The sequence below is a fragment of the Rhyacophila brunnea genome, unplaced genomic scaffold (assembly GCF_057557595.1).
Source record: "Rhyacophila brunnea isolate RB1 unplaced genomic scaffold, BYU_Rbru_1.0 scaffold_6, whole genome shotgun sequence".
Lineage (NCBI taxonomy): Eukaryota > Metazoa > Arthropoda > Insecta > Trichoptera > Rhyacophilidae > Rhyacophila > Rhyacophila brunnea.
This window is the reverse complement of record NW_028233276.1, coordinates 15,238,771-15,252,539: the sequence shown is the minus strand read 5'-3', so window position 1 is coordinate 15,252,539 and position 13,769 is coordinate 15,238,771. Positions and strand designations below refer to the sequence as shown.

The window sequence follows — 13,769 nt, the reverse complement described above, 5'->3', positions numbered from 1 at the left end:
CGAACCTATAATTTTAACACTGACTGGGAGGAATCATATTGTTTCTTAAATGTGAAAAATAAATGCGTCTGTTTGTTGTGTGGTAGTAGTATTGCAGTGCCGAAAAAACATAATGTTGAACGACACTTTCAGACAATTCATGCCACTTTTGATGTGAATTATCCACTTAAATCTGAAGTAAGAAAGAAAAAAATATGTCAACTAAAATCAAGTCTAACTGCACAACAGACTGTTTTCACTAGACACAATTTGAATAATAGTTTTATTATTTTGAAACATTTTTGTTTATTATTTATTAATAAATTATGAATATAAGAAAATAAATTATGGGAAAATGAGAAGTTATTGAAGGAGTTTGTCGATTAAAAATAGGTGGTGCCCGCCACCCTACCGATATTTTAGAATGTGCTCTAGAGTACAAAAAAGTTGGGAACCCCTGGTCTAAAGAATTGTGGCTAGGCGATGCGCAGATTGCGGGTCGCGGGCGCAAATGATGCATGCCGAACGAAATATTATTTGTCATATAAATCCAACATGCGTCCATTTAATGTTCTGTTTATTATTCTATTAGTAACAATAATAATATATTCATTGACATATTGTTTTCTTTTTCAAGTAAATGGGTAACGTTTTTAGTCATCTTTACACGATTTAAGAATTAATACCCCCGTCGCCATCACGAAACAAATTGACGTATTCACACCTCGACGTTCGCTCTCCGAATGCCAGCGAGTCCAAAATTTCGTCGCGCCTATAGTTGAAAATTATTTGCCGTTTTACTGATGTATCGTCTTAACAATTCCAAAAATACACATTGAAATTATTACTTTTTCAGTTGCACTATGAATTAATACACTATTTTAGCTTCCTTTTTATATATAAAGAAAATTTTATATAAAAAGCGGACTTGACCCATTAACGAAATTGGAAATTTGGCACCTGTAGTTGGCTGTATTGTTTGAAGAACGATAACGCATTTATTTATAGGTTTAGGAGTTTGAAATTTTGTGTGAGCATAGAAAACATGGTTTATAACAAAATGCCATCAAAATCTCATCTGTTGTGTAAAGTGCAGTTGGCTAATTTGCAGATTAAGCAGTCGATATGGGTCTCCACAAGGTCCAGATTGTATTAATAGACTTCTTTATGAGAAATAGATGTTAGCCATTCGTCCAAGCCATTGAGTCCTTGCACTGAATCAAATATACATTCAAAAGATAAGTATTTATATAAAGATGGCCACTATACGAACTAGGCAAATGTGGGTGCAAAGCTATTCAAACAATTCAAAGACACTAAAAACATTCTGAAATCGCCATCTAATGTTGGAACACATATTATTTGAATTATTCTCTTTTTATGGTAGTTCTGTATCTTTGATCGTGTTTCGTTCGTTACCTATCGAAGTTGCTGTCTGAAAATTTTATGAACTTTATGTTGTAATATACAAATTATATTTTTTTACTTAGGATTGCAAAATTTATATCTGTCATCTCTTTCAGGGTTTCTGCGGCTTTGATCTTCGGATCTTGGATTTTGGGTCAAGTGCTTGCTTTTGCACCGAACTTCAACGGAGCCAAGGTGTCCGGAGCTAGAATCGTCCGTCTTCTCAGCAGGAAGCCCCTCATTGAGTCAGCTTCTCGCATTATCGATGACCCAGCATGGGTAAGTCTCATATTCTTATTATATCAGAAAAAGATACTTAAAGATAGATACTAAACTAATAAATTAATATAAACAGAAATAATTTAAAAAAAAAAAAAAATTATCAACACTGTCACATAAGTAATAGATTTTAACAACTCAATGACAATTATATGGGTAGGTAGTTAAGACATTGATATCTGACATTCTATTAGAATTTAAAAATATGTAACCTATTTACATGTTTTTTTTACAGAAAGCGGATGGTGCCATAAAATATTCGAATGTAGAATTCCAGTATCCGACAAGAAAGAATGTGAAAGTTCTCCAAGGCTTGGACTTGGAAGTACTTTCCGGAAAGACTGTGGCTCTCGTAGGCCATTCTGGATGCGGCAAGTCCACGGCTATTCAACTCTTACAAAGGCTGTATGAGCCGTCTAGAGGAGAAATTGTAAGTATAGCAGCGATATTGGAAATTATGTCCAGTGACTCTCTTCTTTTGCTTTGATATTATCTGATTTAGTTTTTGTGAATCGGAAAGTTCAGGTTGTTTTAAAAGCTTATAAAAATTGCCAGGTTTTGAAATCTTGATTTCTTCAATGTATCTAAAGTTTTTCAATCAATAACAACCATTGTTGTAAATAATTGGATAATATTAAAACAGTTAATAAAATAAATCTATTTTTAGCTGTCACAAATTTTTCCAAACATGCTCATTTATTCTGATTATTGTATCAATGCTAATTTATAGTTATTTCCCATCCACAGTCCACAGCAAGAATATATCAACCGGACTGACAATCCCTCGGTTGCGTTGCCAACTGGGTCTGGTCTCCCAAGAACCGACACTCTTTGACAGAACCATCGCTGAGAATATTGCATACGGAGACAACGGAAGGAAAGTGCCCACCCAGGAAATCGTGCAAGCTGCCATCAAGACAAATATTCATGGATTTATCAGTGGGCTTCCTTTGGTAAGTTATTATTGATCTTCACATATTCCATTAAACATTCATTTCAAGTACTCTTAGCGGGTTTGCACGTACAAACTCGACACAGCTGCTAGTCGTCAACTTTAGCTATGTAATTTAAATTAACATTCACAAAGACATGCAGCTTAATGCTCTGATTCACAAGATTGTTGCAATATAAAGTTTGTTGCATTTTCTGAGTTCAGATTTTAAGTTGAGGTCACATGGATACATAAATTTCATGACACATAAGAAATGTCAGATAGAAGTATCAAATTAAATCATTCATAAAATAATAATAAGTCATTATAATCATCGTTGTAATCATTCATAAATTTTATTCAACAGGGTTACGATACTCCGTTAGGCGCCAAAGGAGCTCAATTATCTGGTGGTCAAAAGCAGAGAATTGCCATTGCAAGAGCACTTGTACGAAACCCCAGAGTACTTTTATTGGATGAAGCTACATCAGCCCTTGATACACAGAGTGAAAAGGTAATTCTATTAATTTTATTATCTTGATTAAAAATTATAAAGACGGTAGCCATATGTTAACGGAATTTTAAAACACTGTCAGTTACATAGATATTACAAAGTATTTACAAGAAGGACGTTTTATTCAATAGTTTAACAGGTTTAATAATATTATATTATTTTTTATAGTTTAATATAATTAATTAATAGATAAATATGTCTTTAAATCACACTCTGTCCATTATTCATTTTAAATCATTAAAATTTCAATCAGTATAGGTACCTTCCAAGGTTTCGAATCAAATATCGCACCCTCGCAACTAAACTGCCACAATCCAAAAATCGTCAAACAGAGAAAATCAGCTTTGAAGTTTTTACCTTTTGCATTTTTGTACTGTGTTTTTGAAATATGTTTAGATATTGAATGAAGTTTTGACTTGAATTTATTGACTTAGAGATATGAAATTTTCGGTACATGTACTATGAACGATAGACAATGAAACGTAGTAATTAACTCAAAACACGTTAATTTGGACTTGTGGCAGTTTAGTTGCGAGGGTGCAATATCTGTACATGCTATGTTTTCAATTTAAGAATCGATTAATTCTTGTGTATTGGATACCACATTGATAATTAGTAAAGACCATAAAACAGTGCAAACGTTAAAAAAATCATTTTTTTATTTGATATATCGATAATTATATGCAGGGGGTCCTCATTATCCGAGTATTCGTTAACCGAGCCCCCGCATTTACAAATTTGCAGGAGAATGCAAAAAAGAAACTATAAAAAACAACTGTCACTTTCAATCTTTCAATCCTACAATCCTGCTCTATTTCTGTCTTGCTCACTTGTCTTTTTCTTTTCTAAATTTGGTCCCCGTTTTAAGCGGATTCGCCTTTAGAGGTATTTTTTTGGTCCTAATTACTCAGATAACGATGACCTCTTGTATCCGATGTGTAAATCTGTATAATGCTAATACTAATACAATCTTTCAGTTGGTGCAACAGGCGTTGGATGCTGCCAAAGAGGGAAGAACTTGCATAACGATAGCTCACCAGTGTTGCCATATTTTAAAAGTGGAATTATAGTACAGAGCCTCCAAAATTATAGTATTTGGAGATAAAATATAGTACGCGTTGTCATCTGTTGAAAATGAAAATTTTCCCAATTTTTCATAGTCAGCTCGTTTTTATTAGGAAAAATATTTCGCCGCGGGCCGCAGGTACCCAAATTTTCATGGTCGGCTCGTTTTTTTTAGGAAAAATATTTCGTCGCGGGCCGCAGGTTCCCGATTTTTCATAGTCGACTTGTTTTTTTTAGGAAAAAAATTTCGTCGCGGGCCGCAGGTTCCCGATTTTTTGTGGTCGGCTTGTTTTTTTTGGGAAAAATTTCGCCGCGGGCCGCAGATTTCCAAATTTTCGAAGACCACTCGATTGCGAAATGGCAAATGCAGAATTATAGTACTTTTATATAAAATTATAGTACGATTTTCAAAATTATAGTATTTTGGGCGTACTATACCTATTTTATATCGTACATAGTACGCGGACCAAAATTATAGTACAAATACTATAATTATAGTACGGTTGGCAACACTGTAGCTCACAGACTATCTACGATACAAAACGCTGACCTCATATGCGTCATAGACAAAGGTAAATAATTACAGAACACATACCATAAACAATAAAGTAGTAAAATTTTTCGTTTTGTTATCGATTTTCATAATCTTCAAGATGTCATGTTAATGTATCGCTAGCCTAATATTGGTTTGTGACACAGACCAATTCAAATAACTTCAATAATTAGCGGAAAACGAGCATTACATGTACACATGCTTACTACTGCGATTGCGTTTGGTTTAGAATCAAACTTTCTGTTGGGATGTTATTATATTCAGCTATATATCTTATAAATAGTGATTTTACATGGCACTTATACACCGTAATGCTTTATTTTAAGTTTTTGTTATGTTCCATATCCACAAAATGCACAATGTTTTTCGTTTTTGTGGATATGGAACAAATTATGGATATGGAACAAACCAAGATAATATTTTTTCCTATTTTTGTATTACAACGCGCATATTATTTCATTGTTACTGTGTTTTCATCAATAATAATAAATACATTATAGGTTTTAATGCGATAAGAAAAATTGTTACAATATAAACATTAAAATAATCTTGGTAGGTAGGTAAAGATTGAAAAATGACATAATATAAATTTCTAATAATAATACAATATCATCGAAAAAAAATAAGAAATATAAAGGGAAATAAGGCAATTGAACGAATTATACAAAGGTTTCCAGAAAAAAAATTGTCATTAATTAATGCTTACAGTGCAAATAATGCTTTGAAAAAATCCTTATCATTTTGTGACTTAATGTTAACGATTTTCTTGTTTCCTGTTGGAACATATTTTTTAAAAATAGGAATTTGAGGTAAAATATTGCAATTACTATTTTGTAGGTATACGAAGTGGAATCCATTTTTTTCTAGAGCTACTGGAAGGGGTAATTATATTACGACGAATCAAATTAATTTAAATAAATTGATCATTGAAATCCTTTCGCCATTTCACATTGGACAGATGAGATCGTTTTTCGTATTGTAAATGCTTTAATTTTGTGAATTGAATATTGGTAAAAGCATAAGAGGCTGCAATGACTTCGTAGTCAAAAAAATCAGCCTCTAACATCTGTAAAACATAAAAAAACATTTTTTTCTATGAAATTTTCAATATATCTAAGTACCTACCGAATCAATGAAAATGGAGAATAAACCCCCCAATTTCTTAGGAAACGTTCAATTATTACGCTATGAGCAGTATTTAACTTTTGTAATGTTCCATGCCCAGGCTCAGAAAACTTTTGTTCAGTTACGTTTTTACGGAATTTTTATTTTGAGGTACCTACCTACACATTTATCCGATCACAAAATTATATACTTAATTTTTATGGTTGGAATGTCACGAATGATCTGTGTCAGTATTTTGATCAATGCACTTGCCAAAACATTTCCAGATCTGCCATTTAGGAATTCGTGCCAAATACAATAATTGTATACAGTTTTATTTATATTGCAATAAGCTGTAAAATTAAAGACATTCAAAAAAATTTGATACGTTTGCCTTTGGAAGAGAAAAAAACATTTTCTAAATCAAATGTTATCAGAAATTCTAGGGGAGATGGAGAAAAATCCATTATTTACTTTAAAACTTATATTTATAATAATACAATACAAATCACAAACAAATTAAAGCCAGTCAAACATTATGCATGACCTATGACTATGACATAACTATGACTAAATAAACTGACAAATTTGCGTATTGTTTTGTTCTTTGTCCACATTCTTCCAGGTAAAATGCGCAATGCCTTTGGTCGAAAAGGATATGGAACAAACCAATACAACTTATAATATAGCGTAGCGAATTATTAGTATTGGTTTGTTCTATATCCGGATATGGAACAAACCAATCCAATCTTTTGTGTTATTTTTATGGATTTGGAACAAAAATATACTTACAACTAGTTTATTTCAATATTTTTTGGTCTTTTTTCACTGGATATGTAACATAACAATACTCAATGACCGTTTTACGTAAAAAAGTTTTTTTTTGATAAAAGTGGTCTGTGTCACAAACCAATACTAAGCTAGCGGTATGGCAACTACGCATGCAATTGTCATCACTATAATTCCGCCCATCTTTATAATATAATCTCTAAACTGTAGGAGGTAATGATATGCATTATGACTTGTCTATAATGCTTCGAATGCATAATTTAGACATGACGTCATGATGCATGACAAATTTAAGTGTCACCCGACGATTTCTGTTTTGTTATTGTTGAAATTTCCATGATAGTCAAGGGATTTACGTAGTTGACCGAAATCGAAGCAATCCACCTCATCCACCATTATCAGTTAGTTGTGTATTAAAACTGTTCTTAATAAAATGGCAACGGCCTTAATGATGCAATTGGTTATGCGCTCACCTGTTAACCGAAAGATTGGAGGTTCAAAGTTTTTAATAGGGTTGCGCTCACTGCTAATATTAAGCAGTTTCAAACACGTTTGTGATTAATTTGTCACTAAAGACACGCATACTAGTCGCCAGGCCACTAGTTATAAACTGAAACAATGTTACCATGGCAACACTCAACTGAAAGCCACTTAAGCGTCGATGATATTGAGCTACTTTACAAGCTGCTTGTTGACGAATTTAAAAGCGGGCGAGTCAGCTAGTGCGATTGTGATGATGACACACAAAACTTTCCACTCGCTCAGAAGCCACAAGCTAGCGAGTATTTTGACAGGACGTAGTTCGTTTTTTTTACCGAGAGGTCGCCACTATCGCTCTACTGTGCAGACGCAGATCGGGAGGTTACCACTATCGCTCTACTGCGCATATCGGCCCACACGCCAGCGTGTAGCATGTAAAGTAGACCGGCTTTCAACTATTCTCGGTAAATTGTTTACAATCTGCTTGTTAGCTTGTTCAATGATGACACCGGGCGAGTTTACAATCAGATTGTAAATTCGCCAATAAGCAGATTGTAAAGTAGCTCAGTGTCATTGAAGCTTTAAATGTTAAAACAAAACAATTTTTAAATAAAAAAAATTATGGCCCACAGAAAGCTCTAGTTTGACAGTTTATGATTTCAATGTAAAACATCAGTTAATAACCAATTTACCTTTAATTAATAGAGTGTTCTTTGAGAATCTTCGTGGGTGGAAGGCTCTAGGGCGTCACACTATTGTCTGTTCTATTTAGTGTACAACAGGTCCTGGGCTCAAATTAATGCTTCATAATAGTTATACTATAATATTTTCTTTTTTGTTTTTACAGGACGAGTAGCGGAGAAAGGAAAACATAGTGAATTATTAGCGAAGAAAGGTCTCTACGCTGACTTACACAAGATGCAAGCGATGGCCACAGACACAGTCACTAGCAGACATACCGACACACCAAATGGCAACCCGCATTCAGAATAGACAGTCATTTTCTATTAAGTAAATCAATTCTTAATTTTAGCCTCAGCTGTGCAGTGATAGATAGTATTAAAAATTAACAATTTTCGTTATGTAAGTGTTGCCACATAGAACGTCGAAACGGAACATAGTGTGATAAGATCAAGTGAGATTCATTTTTTAAAGGGTGGGAATCAGGCCATCCTCCCACGGCGCAACTTATGTCCGTCGGAACTGAAACTAAAATTCCAGCCAGTATCTAGCTAATGTATTTCAATGGCGGCTCGCTGACGGCGAGACCGGAATCTCTCAGCTTCAAAACGGTCGCGAAGAGATGCGACATGCTAGTCGCGCGGTCTCTGAAGTTTCCAGTCACCGTAAAACAGTGGTACCAACATCATTAGATTTCGGTGAAAAATCATATTTTCTTACCAAAATTGGTAGCACTTCGTAAAGCCGCTAGCGTCATATCGTAAAAACCGAAACAACCAGAGACGTCAAAACTCAAAAGTACAAGATGAGCGAAGCGAGCATGTTTGTATTTTCTTTTTGAATAGCAGGAGTGATGATCCTAATAAGCTCGAGGTAGCTTTCCTTGGACATTCTATAGAAAGCCAGAAATTTGGATTCGGTTTCTTGCAGTTCCTTTGCAGCAACAAATAGTCTGCAGTTTATGTTCCTTTCTATATAAGGATGAATCCAATATTTTCTTTTATTTTGACTCCTGTATCTGTTGTATTGATACAAAACCAAAGTCTCCTCGTCGCTTGACCCGCTCGAAGACATTGTTTGTTAAATATTAGCTTAAATTAAAGTAACCTAATAAGCGCGCGTGTTTTGTACAACACAGCTGATAGTCCAGTTTGACAGTTTGAGGTTATGTGATTATTATTTCAACTGAGTCAGTGTTGCCATATTTTAAAAGTGGAATTATAGTACAGAGCCTCCAAAATTATAGTATTTGGAGATAAAATATAGTACGCGTTGTCATCTGTTGAAAATGAAAATTTTCCCAATTTTTCATAGTCGGCTCGTTTTTATTAGGAAAAATATTTCGTCGCGGGCCGCAGGCGATTTTTCATAGTCGACTTGTTTTTTTTAGGAAAAAAAATTCGTCGCGGGCCGCAGGTTCCCGATTTTTCGTGGTCGGCTTGTTTTTTTTGGGAAAAATATTTCGCCGCGGGCCGCAGATTTCCAAATTTTCGAAGACCACTCGATTGCGAAATGGCAAATGCAGAATTATAGTACTTTTATATAAAATTATAGTACGATTTTCAAAATTATTGTATTTTGGGCGTACTATACCTATTTTATATCGTACATAGTACGCGGACCAAAATTATAGTACAAATACTATAATCATAGTACGGTTGGCAACACTGGTTTCAGTAGCGCCGTGTGCGAAGCATCACATTGGCCAGTTTATGAGATCCTTCACAAACCAGTTCTGTCAGATTTCAGTTGCGCCGTGGGAGGAGGGCCTTAATCGCACAATGCAATAATCAAAATTCACAAAAAAAAAATAACTTTAACATTTGGAAAGTGGTTTTCACATATATTAAATGATTTCACAAATAAATAGATGAAATCACATAAAATAGTTTGTTTCACAAAACAAAAATCATAAATCACTCATTGTAAATATAAGTTCACTCAATTTTGACAACTGCACACATTTGTAAAATTGTTCATCACAAAGAAAAGGTAGAAATTCACAAATGTCAAACTAATAATTGTAGCAGCAATACAATTTATTAGAAGGCAATCGCAAAAATGATGCTTAGGTGTCAATATAATTAATGTTTAACGCAGTAATATAAATATGTGTATATTCGTGCTGCTATCGTTCATATATTATTTGATGTAAATCTACAACCAAATAACACCACCTAGGTATATCTTTTTCGGTTCATCGATATAAATTTTGGTAAATGTGGCGCAGATGCCGTCATGAGATTGTATAAGTATCATATTTTAACTAAACCTAACCTAACCTATTCTAACGTAATCTAACCTAATATAACTTAACCTAACCTAACCCAACTTAACCTAACCTAACCCAACTTTCTTTTTTTTTTTTTTTTTTTTTTTTTCGGCGGGGGGAAATCTTCTTAAGACACCACCAGCAGTCAGCGGCGACTGACTGATGGTAGTGTGGGATTCTTACCCACTAAAACCCCCCTCCTCTTCTCAGCTGCCCCCCCGGAATCCGCTTTTATGCATTACTTCAGGGAGGCAGCTATGTCCTTGCCTTTTGTTAGGCCACTTCTACCTGTTCTCCTCGCCGAGATCTTTCGTCTTCTTCTTTGGTCTTGAGGACGCACGATGCGAATTCTGCCCATGCTGACCATGCAGCTGTGCTTTCCAGCATTGAGGAAACCATGTTCGTCAGCGACATTGCTTCCTCGCTGACAATCCCTTTCAGGGTGTTTCTGGCTTCCTCCCAAGCTGGGCAGTCAAACAGCGTGTGCGCAGGGTTATCGTCATGGCCTCCACAGTGATGGCATTCGCGGGTCACTTCTTTCCCTATCCTGTGAAGGTAGTTGGAGAAGCATCCATGACCAGTGAGCATTTGGGTCAGGTGGTAGTTCAGCTCGCCGTGTTTCCTTTCGCACCACGCGTTTAGGTTTCCGACGAGCTGATGTGTCCACCTGCCCTTTGTGGAGGCATCCCACCTTTCTTTCCATTTTTGCATGGTCAGCTCCTTAGCGTCGACTTTTTTTTGACCGTTGTACACTGCTTGCCTTTCTTTGGCAAGCAGGTCTATGGGCGGGGTGGCAGTCAACACGAGGATGGCGTCCTCCGACACCGTGCGGTATGCCGAAGCGACTCTGAGTGCACTTCTTCTTTGCACCCTTGCCAGAGTGAGCCTCGTGCTCTCTATTTTCGTGGCATCGGCCCATATTGGGGCGCCGTATAGGAGGACGGAGTGAACCACTTCGGAGTAGAGTTTCCGTCTCTTTTGTTTTGGTCCACCGATGTTGGGCATCAGCCTGGCAAGGTCTTCTGCAATTCTCGTTGCCTTGGACGCCGCCTTTTCTGCGTGCTCTGCAAATCGCAGCTTGTCGTCGATCTGTACTCCGAGGTACCGTAATGATCTGGAGAACGGCACCTCGAAGCCGTCGACCTCAAGTTTTGGCGGCGCCAGCTTTCTGCGCCTTGTGAAAAAGACGGCTTCTGTTTTATGGACAGCGAGTTCGAGCCCTCTGCTGTCAAGCCATCTTCTGACTTTTCTTATAGTCTCCTCTGCAGCAAAGCGTAGTAGCTGGGTTGTTTTAGCTGTGACGAGGACGGCCACGTCATCGGCGAAGGCAACCAGAGTCGCTTCTTCGGGCAAGGGGATTTTAAGAAGGCCATCGTACATTACATTCCACAGAGCTGGCCCAAGGACTGAGCCCTGTGGAACACCCGCCGAAACGTTACGTTGGCACTTCTTGCCCGTGCACTCGTACTCGAGTACTCGCTCCGTGAAGTAGCTCTCGACGAGCCTGACGATGTGCACTGGTGCGCCGATTTCGACAAGCGCGTTGAGGGTTTGTTCCCAATTTGCCGTGTTGAAGGCGTTCTTGACGTCCAGTGCAATCAACACGACGTGCTTACTTGCCTTGACACTTCCTTGCCAGGCAAGTCGGATCGTCGCTACTACCTTCGCTATTGCATCGATGGTAGATCGACGAGGACGGAAACCGTGCTGGTTGTGTGACAGTCCTTTGTCTTCATCCTCCAATGACACCTGGAGTCGCTGAAGGATTAGTCTTTCTAGCAGCTTTCCGGCTCCATCGAGCATGCAGAGTGGTCGGTACGAAGATGGGCCAGGTGGCGTCCCTTTGCCCTTTGGTATGAGAACTAGTTTTTGCCTCTTCCAGGGCGAAGCGAAAGTTCCTTCCCGCAGACATGTGTTAAAAACCGCCAGCAGCAGCTCAGGGTCAGTCAATGCGATTCGTTTGATAACCGCGTTTGGAATGCAGTCTGGTCCTGGTGCCTTTGCGGTTTTTATGCGGTTGGCAGCTATAAGCAGTTCTGCTTCGGAGAATGGGCTGATCACCTCGTCCATCGCAGCACAGGAACTTTTTCTGGGCTGGTGCTGTGGAAAAAGGGTGCTTATTACCGACTCCAAATTGCCCGGACCCTGGAGGTAGGGATCTACGACTGCAGTCCGGAGCCTCTTTCTTACAATTTTGTAGGGCATGCCCCAGGGATCTTCATTGACTGAACTGCACAGCTCGGCCCAGCATCTTGCCTTGCTCTCTTTGATGGCTCTCCGTAGCGCCTTCCTGTGGTCTTGGTGATTCCGTTGGAGGTCGTCGTTGCTAGGTCTCCGTTGAGCCCGGCGTCTGGAGGAAAGGCATTCGCGGCGGAGCTCAGCAATGTCTTCGTTCCACCAGTAGACTGGCCGTCGCTGGTTTTGGCTGCTACGTCTGGGCATTGAAGCGTCACAACTGTGTTGCAGAAGGTCATTCAGAGCGCTGGTAATTTCCTCAGCACTAGCACTCTGTGGTTTGCTTAGCACCGCACTCCTTCTTTCAGCAACGGCCTCATCAAGTGCCGTCAGGCTGAGCTTTCGGACCCCCCAACCGGTATTTGCGAGATTCGGTTGGAGTCTGGTGAAGCACGCTTTTAGATCAAAACTGATATAGCGGTGATCGCTGTGGGAGTATGCGTCTAGGACTTGCCAATTTCTGATTCCCCCCACGACCGATTCGTCCGCAAACGTGGCATCAATGACCGAGCCGTTACTGCCTCGGACGAAGGTGTGACGACTACCAATGTTAGCCGCATGTAAATGCAAGTGAGACACCATCTCAGAGAGCAAGACTCCTCTTCTGTCTGTTGTCGATGAGCCCCATTCTGGAGCTTTTGCATTGAAGTCTCCGGCAAGGATTACAGGTAGGATTGACGTTTTCACGTCATCTTCGAGGCGTCTGAGGTCATTTGCGAAGGCGTCTATGGGAGAATTGGGAGAGAAATAGCAGCTGTAAAGTCTAAGCTTTTCGATCTCTACCCATGTCCAGCCGCCTCCGTTATCATAACCGACGCCTGTGATGCGTAAGTGAGTAGTCGGCACGTAAATTGCAGACCTCGAACCTGAGCCTGAGTACCACCGGTTTGGGGCATTGCGATGCTGCTCAGAAATTATCACGAGGTCTGCTCGCCGCTCCTCAGCTATCTGCACCATCAGGTCCTGGGCAGCCTGGCAACCATTTGCGGCGGGGGGAAATCTTCTTAAGACACCACCAGCAGTCAGCGGCGACTGACTGGTAGTAGTGTGGGATTCTTACCTACTAAAACCCCCCTCCTCTTCCCAGCTGCCCTCCCGGAATCCGCTTTTATGCATTGCTTCAGGAGAGCAGCTATGACCTTGCATTATATTATGCCGCTACTCTTTCTCCCCTCGCCGGGATCTTTCCTCTTCTTCCTTGCTCTGCATCACTGACGATGCAAACTCCACCCACGCCGACCATGATGCAGCGTTTTCCAGCATGGAAGGAACCATTTTTGTCAGCGTCATTGCTTCCTCGCCGACTTTGATTTTAAGACTGTTTCTGGCTTCCTCCCATGCAGGGCATGCAAACAGGGTGTGTTCGGCGTCATCTTTAATGCTTCCGCAGTGGTGGCACTCGCAGGTCACTTCTTTCCCTATTTTGTGAAGATAACTTCCAAAGCAACCGTGCCCTGTGAGTAGCTGCGTAAGGTGGTAA

At 39.0% G+C, this 13,769-nt stretch overlaps 1 pseudogene across 1 annotated transcript in view; it reads left to right on the top strand.

Moving 5' to 3' along the window:
• Positions 1 to 9,850, top strand: part of LOC147065266 (multidrug resistance protein homolog 49-like) — a 58,808-nt pseudogene extending 48,958 nt beyond the window's left edge. The window contains exons 20-26 of the transcript XR_015071735.1: positions 1,503 to 1,665; positions 1,901 to 2,099; positions 2,413 to 2,618; positions 2,964 to 3,110; positions 4,088 to 4,149; positions 4,701 to 4,747; positions 7,949 to 9,850. The product of XR_015071735.1 is annotated as a multidrug resistance protein homolog 49-like (transcript). The remainder of the gene's footprint in view (positions 1 to 1,502; positions 1,666 to 1,900; positions 2,100 to 2,412; positions 2,619 to 2,963; positions 3,111 to 4,087; positions 4,150 to 4,700; positions 4,748 to 7,948) is intronic.
• The last annotated feature ends 3,919 nt before the right edge of the window (positions 9,851 to 13,769 follow it).